The 14,603-nt window shown below is 32.7% G+C and overlaps 1 long non-coding RNA gene across 1 annotated transcript; it reads right to left on the minus strand.

Annotated features, from left to right (window-relative positions):
* Positions 1-4,260: 4,260 nt before the first annotated feature.
* Positions 4,261-12,091, minus strand: LOC134250336 (uncharacterized). Its single transcript, XR_009988484.1, has 3 exons — positions 12,017-12,091; positions 4,747-4,837; positions 4,261-4,404 (listed from the first exon to the last, which is right to left on the minus strand). It is a non-coding gene; the product is annotated as an uncharacterized LOC134250336 (long non-coding RNA).
* Between the last annotated feature and the right edge of the window lie 2,512 nt (positions 12,092-14,603).

Below are 14,603 nucleotides of genomic sequence, written 5' to 3' on the forward strand. Positions count from 1 at the left end.
AACAATTTGAAGAAAAAACAGCAATTTCAATGTTTGGAATTTTGTTGTAGAAATAAAACCATAGCCTTCAAGATTAACACTCATAACTAATTTTAGTGTTGAGCATAGAAAAAAAAAAAACAAATAGATTCATCGATCCATCGGCATTTTCCAAAGGATGACTACTTTTAAAACATTTACGATACCTAAAAAAGAGGAAAATTTGAATTTGCCAGTGAAATGATAGATCAAAGAGATTCTTGGCAGACAAGAAGACCTATTTTTTAATTTTGTCATCAATCCTTAATATATATGTGATAAAACTGACACCAATCTCTTAACGTTTTGATGTACACTCTTACGCCTTTGACTTCTAGACTAATACACACAGAATGTTTAAACAGATAATTAGTTTCGCGGTACTTCTTAAGTAATTCATTAAATCTTAGTGTTGGAGCAAATATTAAAAGGGATAAATCATGGGAATATTACTCTTCATATAAACATTACATTTTTCTTCGCCGTTATAAATAATTATTTTGCAAGTTCATCAATATGTCGTCTGCATATCTCCCGCGAATATCATCTGAAATATTCATGTAATCTCTTTCAGAAGGAATTGTTGTGCGTCATCTGACTTATTAAAGCTATGGTGTAAATATATTTTGATTTGAAGTCAATTTTTGAGGTTGAAGAGTTCACAGACATAAGAGTCATCTAATTTATAAATTCTATTGTCATTCCTGATCGTCACCACCTCAGTGGTGCCATCTACAATAACACGTGTATCATGGACCTTCATGGCAAATCCTTATAACAGCAGAAATCTCTCTCTCTTTTTTTTGAATACGCACATATTTTTATGTGCGAAGATCTTTAATCACGGTAACATATATCTATGCGGATATCTTATATATTTTAAAGAATTCTTCCATATAGCAAACAAAAAAAGGTAAAGTGGGCCCCAAACTTTCGTGACCAGCCGGGGATCATATAAAATATACCAATTGATTTGTGAAGTATCATCTTCAGAGGTTTAATTTATAAGTCTGTGTTTGACGTCCCCCTGTTCTTCAAGTGTTTGGTCATGTAACACCCCCTTCGATTTATTACCACTTACAAGTACCGGGGTATCGGATAACTGGTATCGTTTACCAGGATATGAACCCACTGTGCAGAAATATCCGCCGATGAATCATGCATTATTCAGCAATCGACTTAAAATAATTTTACATCAGTAAAATTAATTGATTTAAGTGTCTACTGAATTTCGCAATTAAAAGTAGAGGAGAAAGTGACGATCTTTATAGAATCTTTCTGTAACAATTCATTTTTGCGTTCTGGGTTGAATTTCCACACAAATCCATCTCTAGATACTTTAAGGTAGTGTGGACTTTCTAAATCCTTAAGGTACTCCTGCCGTCGTACAGAGAGCCGTGGAGACCAGTCCTTGTCTGATAAATCAAACCTTCCTTATCTCATATATATTTTTTTAATTTTCCAAAAATGATTTAAATTTTGTTAAATTTATTAATTTTTAATAAAATTATTAATTTAAATCCAGTTAAAATAATTAATATAATCTACGCTTCAAAACCTGGAAATGGCTGGAATAACTCACAGGGGGCCTTTGACATACCCTGGTACTATGTTTGATTTTACGTTCTGTAAATATTCACGTTATCATACAAAAAGGATTTATTTTCTGCATACATGGTCATCACGTAAAATCAAGCAAAGTTACTGGCCCCTTTGGAATAACCAATCATTTTTTAAGTGCCGAATAAAACAGCATCAGTATACAGCAAAGTGGCTATTTTTTACTTTATTTTTAAACCATTCATTACAAATTGAAACTACAGTGCTGTAAAATTGGTGATGATCAGGACCTCGAAGACATTTGTATAACAATTACTTATAATATAGGTACATGTCGCAAGTTGCAGCAAAAAAAAAACAAAAAAAAAACCAATATGTGTTTGTGAAACACTGATGCCCCCTATGGAAACATAACGAAGATTAAACTTTTCTTAAATGCAAATTTAATAAATTATATTGGTACCCAAAGTAGGGTATTCTAACTGGAAATACGATTGTGAAATATGAAAGAAGATCAAGGTTAAAGATTTTTTTATAAGTACGGAAATCTCCCAGGTCAAGGTCAAATGCCAAGGTGATTGGTATCCAATGAAAGGTCTTGCCACAAAGAATACATGTTTGAAGTATGGAAGCCCTAGTCCTAACCCTTCAAACGTTATGGCCAAGGTTAACAATTTTAAAAAGTAGGTCAAACTCCAAGGTCAAGGTCAAAGTTCTTGATATTGAATGAAAGGTCTTGTCACAAGGATTAAATATGTAAAGTATGAAAGCACTAGCCCTAACACTTTCATACTTTACATATTAAATCCTTGCAACAAGACCTTGCATTTGATAGCAAGATCTTTGACCTTGGAGTTTGACCTACTTTTTAAAATTTTCAACCTTGGCCATAAATTTAAGGGATAGGGCTTCCATACTTCACATATGTAGTTTTGTGGCAAAACCTTTCATTGGATACCAATCACCTTGATCTTTTGATCTTGACCTTGGAGATTTCCATACTTATGAGAAAACTTTAACCTTGGCCTACTTTCATATTTCACAATTGTATTTCCAGTGAGAATACCCTACTTTTGGTACCAATATACTATATAGTATTAAATTCGCTATGTTCATAATGTTGCCATACGGGGACATCAGTGTTTCACAAACATATCTTGTTTCTCTCTAAAATAATGAGCATTTCATAAAATAAAGTAGATCATGGATGTATGGATCAATAAATAACTAAGATTTTTCCCCCACTTTCTTTTTTGTTAATTATTTATTTATTTATTTATTCCTTTATTTATTTTCATTAAAATTCTGATTATTACCATTTTTTAAAAATAAAATAACCAAGTAGGTAGTAGTTGATGAAACAATGACACCCACGATTTTAACATGTTTATGATATCCTAGTAACCAAAAACCAGAAATACCAAGAAATGTCGACCTCTTTTCTTTGAAGTTTTCTTCAGTGTCATTTAACTGGCGTCTCGACAAGAACTCCGAGGAAGCAATATCCCCCAGAATCAACGGGATAGGGAGGTAGGAGAAATATGTCGAGTGATTATCGAATCCCAGACCGAGAAAAAAACAATTATTTCAGTCATTTCTCAAATAGATAACTTACAAAATTTACTGTATTGCGGATTTTTTTTTCTAAATTGATTTCACGCGTTGTCAAAATAAATCACTGAGAGAACTGAAATTTTGTGTTTAATTAGTATCAAACATCTGTTAACTTCTTGGATTTTTCTTACTCCTTTTTATGTAATATCATATAAAACGAAGAGAAAATAGTCAACAAAGTTAGGAATTTTATATATTTTTCGTATTCCGTATATAAGTTCAATTAAAACTGGATTAATGTGTACATAGGATGGTAAATTCGGGTTTGGTTCAAGTCGCAGGCAGCAAATCAATGATGATATGATAGTATCTCAAGCCCTAGTCGCATAAATCTATCACTGCCTGCACAAACTCTGATGTGTGCGTAATAAATTTGCTAAACGAAAAAAGCAAGCATTAAATATATACCGATCTGATAACGATAATATTTTGAAATATGTTGTTGTCTGTATATTGTATATGATGGAGAAAGTCTCTGATTTATTTTATCCCATGATTTCATTATAAGCATATAAATTTTCCTACAGATATTAAGCTCACTATCTAGATAAATAGCCATTGATATCTGTTTTTCGGAAATTCTGACAGACAAAAGAGATATTTATGTATAGTGTTTCAATATTCCCCCTGTATAAAATCTTTAGAGTATATACAAGAAACCACTGCATCATTCATAAATGCAGAATTACAAACATATATAGACAAGTATATCAGAACTGGACGTGAAAAAATGACGTCTTTATACTGTGACAAATTATGGAAAAAGAATATTATTTCAAAGAGCATAAACTGTTACGATATTTCAATTTCGTAGACAAGATCAATAGTATTGTTATGATGTTTGGTGAGTATCTAGTGGTAAACATGGATGAAACGAATCAAGCTGACATACGATATACCCCCAACCAAACCAACTGATTTTGTCAGATTCTAACACAAGAAATTATTGGAGGATACTATGGCCTCAATATTACTATAGAAAACATCTTGGGTAACTTCTGTATATCAAGCATGTTCCATTGAAGAAGATGATTATTTTGTGTAATAAAACTACCACAAAAAATGATGGAATATGCATGTTCTAGTTTATTTAAGCAAGTTTCTCTCAAAAGTTCCTTTGTTTTTACGTAGCCTCTCCAAATCTTCAGTGGGAACTTCGCTTAAAGCCGATCGGTTCAAGTTTATGAAAGGCTCTAGCTTTCCAGCTTTGAACTGAAAGACACAATGCATACGTTGTCATTTCGTTAGTAACCATACTAGTAAGAGAATTGCAGTAAATCACTCTTTAGTATCTTCATTAAATTTCTACATACGCAATCATCAGCAGATGTTAAAAAGTCCTATCTGGTATATATTCATGATCTATACCTATTCTAACTTAGAACTATTGCATTATGGCTCTCTACTAATTAAAAATTTCTGCATTTTCATCGTGTGACATTTTGTTAATCGCATAAACATTTAATTACTTTGTAGTTAATAAGACGACTTGCAGATTAAAATATGATTGTAATCTTTTTGCTGCGTGAGAAAAGGCTATAGAACATCCAATACCTCTTGTAGAGAACCTTGGAATTCCGTGTTTGTCCTGCAAGGCAGCCATTATTTCATCCAGAAGTTTGGCCTTGTAAACTCGGTTATGCTTCTACAAATTAAAAAAAAAACAAAAAAATATTACTTTTATTCATTTTACAAAAGGTTGTCTTGTCATTACCTACATTCACGTAACAGATCTTCCTAGTAAAGATTCCCTAAAATGAAATTGATTTAACAAGCCTAAACTTATACAAACCCTTACAAACATAAATGCACAGAGCATGTAGAGGATTCTAGTAAATGTTCTACAAGGTCTCATTCTTTACTCCTCACGAAAATATTAACAGCAGTAAAGTGAAACATATGGACATAACGAACAGTATTCAAGGTCAAAAGTCCATTATGATAACACAATACAAAATAGGAGCAGAGTAAACTCGGACCTCCAAAACATCAGAGGTGGGATCAGGTGCCATGCAGGAGTGAGCATCCCCTGCTGACGGTCACACCCGCCGTATGCTCATTGTCACTGAACTGGAAATAACGAAAAAATTCATCGTCAATCCAGTGTACAAGTAATAGACTAACAATAAGTATTAAAACGTCAGTCAGCCTTTGACTCAATGATAAATTGTATTTGCTGACAAAATCATTGTATCGACCAAAGAACTTACGAGATGATGACTTTAAATGAGACTGCTGATATTCTTGTTACATCATTTTGTTTGTCAATAATTTACCTCAATTAGAAATTGTTCAAAAGTAGAGCATGCTATTGCGTATCAATTCAACTCAGATATATAAACTCCGTATGCAGGTGGTGAAGGTATATTGCTGCATAAGTAAGGGAGGTTGACAATCGTAAGGTTAAAGTCATCACGTTTATCATAGAGCTTGGTTGTTAGATTACCATTAATGTCTTTCTCAACTAAAATATCCAAATATGAAACAGATGTGTCACACTCTGTGGTATTTTTTATCTCAAGCTCACCGAGAATATCGTATCGACATTAGAATGGAAGTTAATTGACAATATGTCGATATATCTGAATTTCGAGTTGAAGGCCACAGCAAGTGTTTTCTTCTTTTCATACAAATTCTTCTTCAAATGAATACAAAAATACGTCTGATAATAACGAGGCGCAATTGGTACCTGTGGGATTTCCAATATATTGTTGAAAGACCTAATCTCCAAAAACCACAAAGATATTGTCAATCGAAAACTCAAGCATCTTTTGATGTCAACTTTAGAATACTTGTGTGTGCAATCAGAATTTTTTTTAATAAGATAATTTTGCAAATGACCAATGACAAGGTAAGTATATTTACGAGTTCCATTTTTTTGAAAAAGCAGCTATCAATGAGATCAAAAAGCCTGGACTTTAATTTATCATGTGGAATGGTTGTGTTTAAAGTTGAAAAGTCGTAAGTTTCTAAGCTGTTGATTTTGGTAGAACCTTATGATTTTATATTGTCCAAAAGTTCCTTAGAATTTTTAAGTATCCACATCTGATTTACACCACGTCTTGAATATATTGTTGCACAGTACTCTTGAAGTTTTTCCTTCACTACTGTTAATATCTCAGTGAGGAGTAAAGAAAGAGGCTTGCTTGAACATTTAATGGAACCCATTATGATCTTTGTTTGTAAGGATTCTTATGAAGTTTCGGAATCCAGTATAGAAATGGTAGTTTAAGGTCATTTTGTTTCTTTGGGATCTTAAAAATATTCAAAACTGACATATGTTTTTGAAGAATTTCCTAAGAAAGAGAGCTATGAGTATAAGTTGGATTACCACTTGTAGAATTAAATCCAAGTTCATCTAAAATACAATTTATATAATGAGCCTTACAAACGAAGTCAATGTTGTTACCTGCTTTATCACAAGGGACCAGTGCGTACTGATCATGTAATCTATCTAATTCTTTTTTCAGTTCTGGGCTGTTGAATCCAGAAGAATAGATGGTTTTCATATTGCCCCTCAATCTTTTAACACGAGACTGTTACATAGATGTGATACATTTAATCCATTCTGACAAAGTGTTAACGTCTTTTTTTATATATTTGGCCCATCGTCTGGCGAAATCTTCTACAGAATCCATAATATTTATGAAATTCCGACGCCAGTTGAAAGATCGAGGTTCCCTACACTGAAAGAAATACCTAGTTGATTTAACTAGTGTGCCTAGTAAAGCGTTCGACGTGATTAGTAATCATCTGTTTACTAGCTAAGATAGTGCAAAGTGGAGTAATCCTTAAATACCTAGTGAAAGTTTTATAAGTTCTTAAATTTACTAATGTTATCTAGTAAATCTATCCAATACCTAGTAAAACTACTTTTGAGGTAGTGATTGTATGGACAGTAAATTTACTAGTCTTCCCAGTGACTTTCACTAGTTATTTTTTTACAGTGTATATTAAGGACAATTTAAAATTATTGATCTAAGAAACTCATTATAAACTATATTTACGTTACCTGTAATAACATGTCCAACAGGACTATAGTTATAGGGTGAAGAAGAACATGAACACGATGGATGATTGTTTTTTCAGGTATTCGATATCCAATGCCTGTAACGTTTTCTTGTAATTAAAAGGTTTGCAAGCAATAGCCTATGTATATATATTTACAGGAAATATGAAGTGTAGTCTTTAACTTGCTATGCAAGACTGGACCCTTTCGTGATTAAGGATATTACTTATATTAAATGCGTCAATTCCTTTGTTGGCATATTGAAGTTTAAGGAAAAGACGGATTGTTTTATCTGCAATTTTTTTAGTAAAACATGGGAATTGAAAAAGCCTATGATTTACAACACCCATAATCACAGATCCGAGCCTATATTCTGGTGTCGAGGAATCAAAAAATGGACTTTCCTTGACCTTTTCAAGAAGACTATTTAAAAGTTTTAAAGGGACAGAGTAAAGTTTGGTGCGAACATGATGCAGACCTAACTGTTGATTGACATAAGATAGTAATGAATAAAAAAACATCGTGTATTAAAGGTTTATTGTAAGACCGATGCCCATGACTACGCTTACATCAAAAGTCCCATCACATTTACATTGTTAAACTGTGGACTGGAAAGATTTCCAACACTATCAACATTGTAAAGTGGGAGGGTATACTGTAATCGGTATGTCCGTCCATCTCTTATCCGCAACTCCTCTTATACCATTGAGTGAAATTTAATGAAACTTTCACAGAATCTTTATTACATATTTTTTTTTATTATTACATTAAATCTCTCCTATTTTACTTTTTGATCCGACACATATGTTCCGTCCGTCACAAAAACTTTAACCTTGTCATTATAACCATAACTTTTGATTTAGTGGAGCTATAATTTTCATATTTCATATGTGTATTCCATGTGATAAGACCATTCTTTAAAACAACAAATTTGACACTTTTGACCTTGACCTTGGAGTTTGAAAAACTACTTTTACGATATAAAAAATTTCAAACTTTTATTTTTAACATAACTTTTCAATAAAAAGTACTAGGATTTTCATATTTCAAAAATTTATTCTTTGTGACAAAAATTTCAATGAATACCAAAACTTAGACCTTTTGACCTTGACCTTGGAAATTTACGTACTTTGATTGAAAATAACTATATCCTTGACCATAATTTTTGAACGGTAAGGGCTACGGCTTTTATACTTCACATTTTTTATTCTTGTAAGAATTTACCAAAATTTTATACCAAGAACATTGAAAACCTTTTGACCTTGACCTTTAGATATATTTAACTACTTTTTAAAAATTATAACCTTATGTCACGATATAACTTTTGAACGGTAAAAGATACAAGGACTTTTATATTTCACACATGTATTCTTTGAAAAAGACCTTTCATTGGATACCAACAACTTTGCTCTTTGATAAACCTTGACCTTGGAGATTTACGTACTTCTCTGAAAAAACTATACCTTGACCATAACTTTAAAACAGTAAGGGCAAGAGGGTGCTTTCGTATGAACAATTTTTAAAACGTATGTAATTTGTGACAAACAAGTTGCATGCCAAGAACTTTGACCCTTTGACCTTGACCTTGGAGTTTTAACTACTTTTTAAAAATGTTAATTCAAATGTTCACAACTTTCTGTAACGGTAGAAATTATATTAAATTATTTTAAATATATGTATTTCTGATTATGGCAAGACCACACGCGCGGGATACCAAAAACTTTGACCTATTGCACCTTGACCCTAAAAATGGATATGTTTGCTCCCACAAAGATGGACCGAAAGCGTTATACATATATTTCATCAAATTCTTTGAATTTGCTTGTTTAATCATCAAACTTACTATCTTGCTTATGTTGCAATATATCATCATACGAGTTTATGTTTCCAAGTCATTATCAACAATCTCTTTTAATGTTAACATTTTGCAATTCTATGTCCGATACTATGACATTTTTGCAAAATGTTGTATTAGGCGAAGATTCTCTAAGTTTTTGAATTTGTGTCTAATCCTTTTGACCTTTTGTCAATGAAATATGTTCAATTCATTCTATGACATTGTTTCAAATATAGAAGCTATCGTTGAATCGAACTTTGACTAACGTCTCTATACAAATTGTTAGGCATTATCTTCACAATATTGTTGTCTACGGTTATTCCTCGTTAGCCCGGACGGATATACTCAGTAACAAAGTCAACAGTAGGTGCCTACTCCACCATTGCACCTGATCCCACCTCAGTTTTCAGAGGTCCATTATAGCTTTGCTCAAACATGTAATTTGAATTGTTTAAATGGACTTTTGCGAATGATCGATGTTCGTTTTCTTCATGTTTCATAATTACAAAGTGGCTCAGTGGTTAGAGCGTCTGCTCTAGAGTAAGGAGTCGATCCTTACGTCGCGAGTTTGAATCCAACCGTGGGACGTGGAGACCGGTTCTTCGGATGAGACCGTATAAACCGAGGTACCGTGTCGCAGTAGGTACTGGCACGAAATAGATCCATCACTGCTCAATGGCCCTAAGTGCCGAATATAGGACAAAATTTGTAGCTCTCCACCGGCAAGTGGTGGCATCTCCATATGAATGAAAAATTCTCCGGACGTTAAACAATATGCAAATATGTACAATCAATCATAATAGTAAAAAAAACGTCACTAGTTCTATAGTTACATTAAAATGCGGTTTTTTTTCTTGCTTACTTGTGTGAAATTTATTCAATTAAGATGATATGAAAATAAAAACTTGAAAGTATGTAATTTCATCCAATACAAATCAGACGGCAGTTCAGATAAATGATAAATTATATACTTTTGTAATTTTTATTACAGATAAAACGTAAACATCCCTCTTATATACAGAAATACCTCAGGGGGTACATATAAGTACGCTCATTAATCAAATCTGTAAACTGCAACCTAATAACACGTTCTTGAGAAGTGTCCAAATACAGTAGCGCTTTTTGTAATTTTTTTAAAATAAAGTCAAATATTCTGCATGCTACTTTTTGGGTGAATTTTATAAAATTAATATTATTTATTTTTGGGACAGTTCGCTAATTAAGCCAAAACTTAAGTACAGCATTCACGGGCCCTATAAAGACCTTTATCATTATCACTTTGTGTTTGGGGATGTTAGTATTTTTCATAATACGTTAATTTTCTTCCTCTACAGTTTTGATTTAAAAAAAGAAAATTAAAAAATCGCCAAAAAGTCGATACATTCAATATATATAAAAGGAATGTGGTGACATTACCTATATAAGTAATACATGTAACAGTTACTGCACGGTTGACATGAAAGGAAAACTAAACAGGGTCATGTCGCAATCACATTTTTAACCAGAAGTCTCTGTCGATACTGTAGCTCTACTGGTTTGTAATTTTAACAAAGAAAGAGAAAGGTAGCATTTGGACCTGAAACTTCTTAAGTTTTTTAGTAACCATGTTACATGTAACACCATTCATCGAAATCAAAAACCAATAAACACAATTTTGGATCTTAGTATAGTCTACTTGTGTACCAAGTTTTATTGAAATCAGACCAATTCTGTAGGAGGAGTAGGTATTTCACAGAAATTTCTATTTTTAGTAACCACACCAACACCGTTCATCGAAATCAAAAACGGATATACAGAATATATCGTAGAGAAGTCTACTTTTGTGCCAAGTAATATTGAAATCAAACCAAATCTGTAGAAGTAGTAGCAATTTGAAAGTATTTCACAAAAATTTTATTCTAGTAACTACGTTACGGCAATACCATTCATCGAAATCAAAAACCGATAAACAGAATTGTGTTTCTCAGTGTAGTGTACTTGTGTGCCAAGTTATATTGAAATCAGACCACAACTAGGAGGAGTAGCATTTTGAAAGTATTTCACAGAAACTTCTATTTTTAGTAACTAGGGCAACACCGTTTATCGAAATCAAAAAGCTAAACAGAATTATGTATACATATACATTTGTGTGAATTTATGAAATTTGGCATTTTGAAAGTATTTTACAGAAATCTATTTTTAGTCACTAGGGCAACAACGAAATCAAAAAGATATACAAAATTATATTGAAATCAGATCAAAACTGAAGGAGGAGAAACATTTTGACAGACAGCTAGACGGACGGACACCTTACTATCGCATAAGCTCTTGTGCTCGCTGACAAGTAGAGCTAAAAATTACTTGCATTGAATGTCACAATTTTGTTTTTCATACATAGGCGTCGGAACAAAGGGGGGGGGGGGGGGACCCCCCCCCCCTTTTTTGTGTAAAGAATGACATATTAATGGTGTTGAGCATTGGGGCGTAGGTTTAGCCCCCACCTTCTCACTTTCAATAGACAAGTTCCATTTCGGGTCCAAAAAGGGTAAGTGGTAGTGTTTCGAATAAAAAATTGTTACCGAAAGAAGTTCGATATTAAACCCCACCCCGCCCCAAAGAAATAGGATTTTCGTGTTTGCACAATGGACAAATTTCCTTTTTTTTTTTTTTTTTTTTTTGCTTGTCAAGTTTTCTTTTGTATATTTCTTTTTTTTTCTTTCACTTAGCCCCCCCCTCCCCACTTTCAATTTGCTTCCGACGCCAATGTCATAAATTTTGTTTTATAGACATTTAAAAAACAGTTAAGATTTTACAGATTGATAATCTTATTTCATAAGATACAGATTTTTTTCCCTTGCCTGCAGATTTGATTTTTTTTTTATGAGAAGAAAGAATTTTCAAAAAAGTTGATGCATTTCTCACAAATAAAATTCATAATAGCTCAGAAAAAAATACTCTTTAGTAAGTAGGTTACAAACCTCCTTAAAAAATAAACTCACCTTAAGTCCTCTTGCGGGGGATACAAGACAAGACACTATCATGAAAACGAAACAAAGGGAGAACAATTTCATCATTTTTCTTATGCCTATATATTGCACCAGAAATTGGTCTCCATCTTATAAAGTTTCATCAAATTGAATTACATTCCCCTTAAAAATAATTTATTTTGAAATTTGTCAGGTAAAACGGAAAGAATCAGTTAAAAGAATTTGAAAGAAGCTTGTTAAAGCTGGATAAATTATCATTAACACATTTCTTTCTAGGTTTTTAAAAAGATTTCCTGGCCTTAACATGGCATTCTAAAAAAAAAAATTAATGAACATTTATGAAATATTTAAAGATATAAGAGACACCGACGTAATCATTAGGAGAAAAGAGGTAATTACCAGAATTATTTCCATCACTTGCTTCTTTTAATGGGGAAAAACAGTACAAAACAAACTTGGTCTTTCCTAATGAGTGGCTTAATATGCCTTTCTTGAAAAAAAAACATATTGCATATATGCAGTGTAACATTACGTCAATACCATAAAAACCTTCGGATATTGCAACTAACATCAGAGGGACTGTCTCATTTTGCAGCATATGATATGTCTGCACATAATTGAAAATTGCAATATCTTTACATCGACTTCAAAAAGGATTAATAAATGTGCATTTTCTTCAGATAATCTCGCATACTTGTTTAAAGAGCTTATATTGGAGAAGGTACTCGGTACATGCGCAACCTTCTGTCACGGGTAAAGGATAGAGGTATGCACGTTTTTTTTTTCATTATCAATATATGATATGGATCAGCAATATACCTGCATACGGAGTTTCTATATCTCAGTTTATTCGATACACAAGAGCATGTTCTACGAATTAAAAATTTCTAAACCGAGGTAATTTATTGACAAACAAGTTGATGAAAGAAGAATATCAACAGTCTTGGTTCATTATTTATACACTGAATTGACGACGGATTTTTCCGTAAATTCCCGATCATGACAAGGAGCACACGGAAGGTGTGACCGGTCGATAGGGGATGCTCAATCCACTCCTCTATGGCTCTGATCCCACCTCTGATGTTTTGGAGTTCCGTGTTTGTCACATGAGCCAAGACCAGGCCTGGGGCCATAAAACTTCCACAAGCTCACTTTGATCTCAGTCTCACTTTCCCCCGAGGAATATATGGTGGAAAAGTGAGACTGAGGTAAAAAGTGAACTTGTCTGAGTTTTATGGCTACCATTGTCTAGTTGTTCTGCTATAATGTGGCCCTACCTTTTACCTGGGCCAAAATTTTCACACTAAACTAGTCTTTGTCTCAACTGAGTTTAATTCAAATACCAAGTCCACTATGCACCACAAAAGGCCCATAGACCTAATGGATCAACTGCGAATCAATTAGCAAGGACCATGCGATTTACATTTCCCCCCTTCACTCGTGCTACATACCAAAATTGGTTGAAATTCTAGTTCAGCGGTTCCTGAGTAGAAGCTGAAAATAATCAAATATCAAGACAGACGAAGGATGACAACAGATGCAATAGTATATCCAAGTGACCTGAATGACTCAGGTGACCTTATTAATGGTAAACATGTATATAGTTTACGCAAAAAATTAAATGATATACAAAAAGAACAGGTATTTTAATCAATTTATTGAAAAGCATGTACAGACTCCTATTAATAGTTATACTTTAACTTTCTCATTTGATAACAATTATCGTAATAACTATAACAAATATCACAGGCTCGTGGCACTTAAGTTTTATCACAGTAAGAGAGATACATCAAACACAAGGGTACAAACTGGAAATTCTCTATATTTGACAGCTTAGGTTTAAGTTTATTGTATTTTACTGTTTTTACATCCAAGGTATGATTATACCTATTAAAAGACTCCATCATTTCTCTACAAGTAGAAGGTGGTAAAAAAGGGGGGGAAAAAGAAGGACATTCATTCAACAGAATAAATTTTAAGGCATAAATCAAAGGACACATTGTCAATCAATTCAGACAGATAAAACCTATTTTATCCTAAGGAACTATAACTGATAAGAACTATAACTGATAAAGTAATTGTTTGATTTTTTTATATTTAAAAAAAATAAAAAAATATCATATAATCCACATGCATGTATGGATAAAATGTCCGGACCTTTTTAATTACATTGTTTTTCATATCATGAACCATGGCAATTTGTCAAGTATTTGTTCAAAATTAAACACTGCAAATGTGGGAGTTTCAAATACATGTACAATTTAAGCATATTGAAAGCAAAACCAGAAGCTAAATTATTTTCATTCCCTATCCAATTTACAAAAAATGTTGGATGTAAAAAAGAATTTAAACTTCAAAATTTCAGAGTTCATTTTCAAACTTTAAACAGCTAGCTGCAACACTGAAAAATCATAAACAATCAAAACAATAAATAATTAATCTCGTATAATGTACAAGCAAACATATCAATGCCTAAATTAGCTGCCATCAGACCTTAGGCTTTGTTATATAGGCCTTTTTTGATATACAGTGTTTACTTTTTACTATGAATATATATATAATCAGTTTATTTATTAACTTACCTAATCAATTATGAAGA

Source organism: Saccostrea cucullata, unplaced genomic scaffold, assembly GCF_032062105.1.
Source record: "Saccostrea cucullata isolate Sc308-1 unplaced genomic scaffold, CSIRO_AGI_Scuc_v1 ctg1727, whole genome shotgun sequence".
Lineage (NCBI taxonomy): Eukaryota > Metazoa > Mollusca > Bivalvia > Ostreida > Ostreidae > Saccostrea > Saccostrea cuccullata.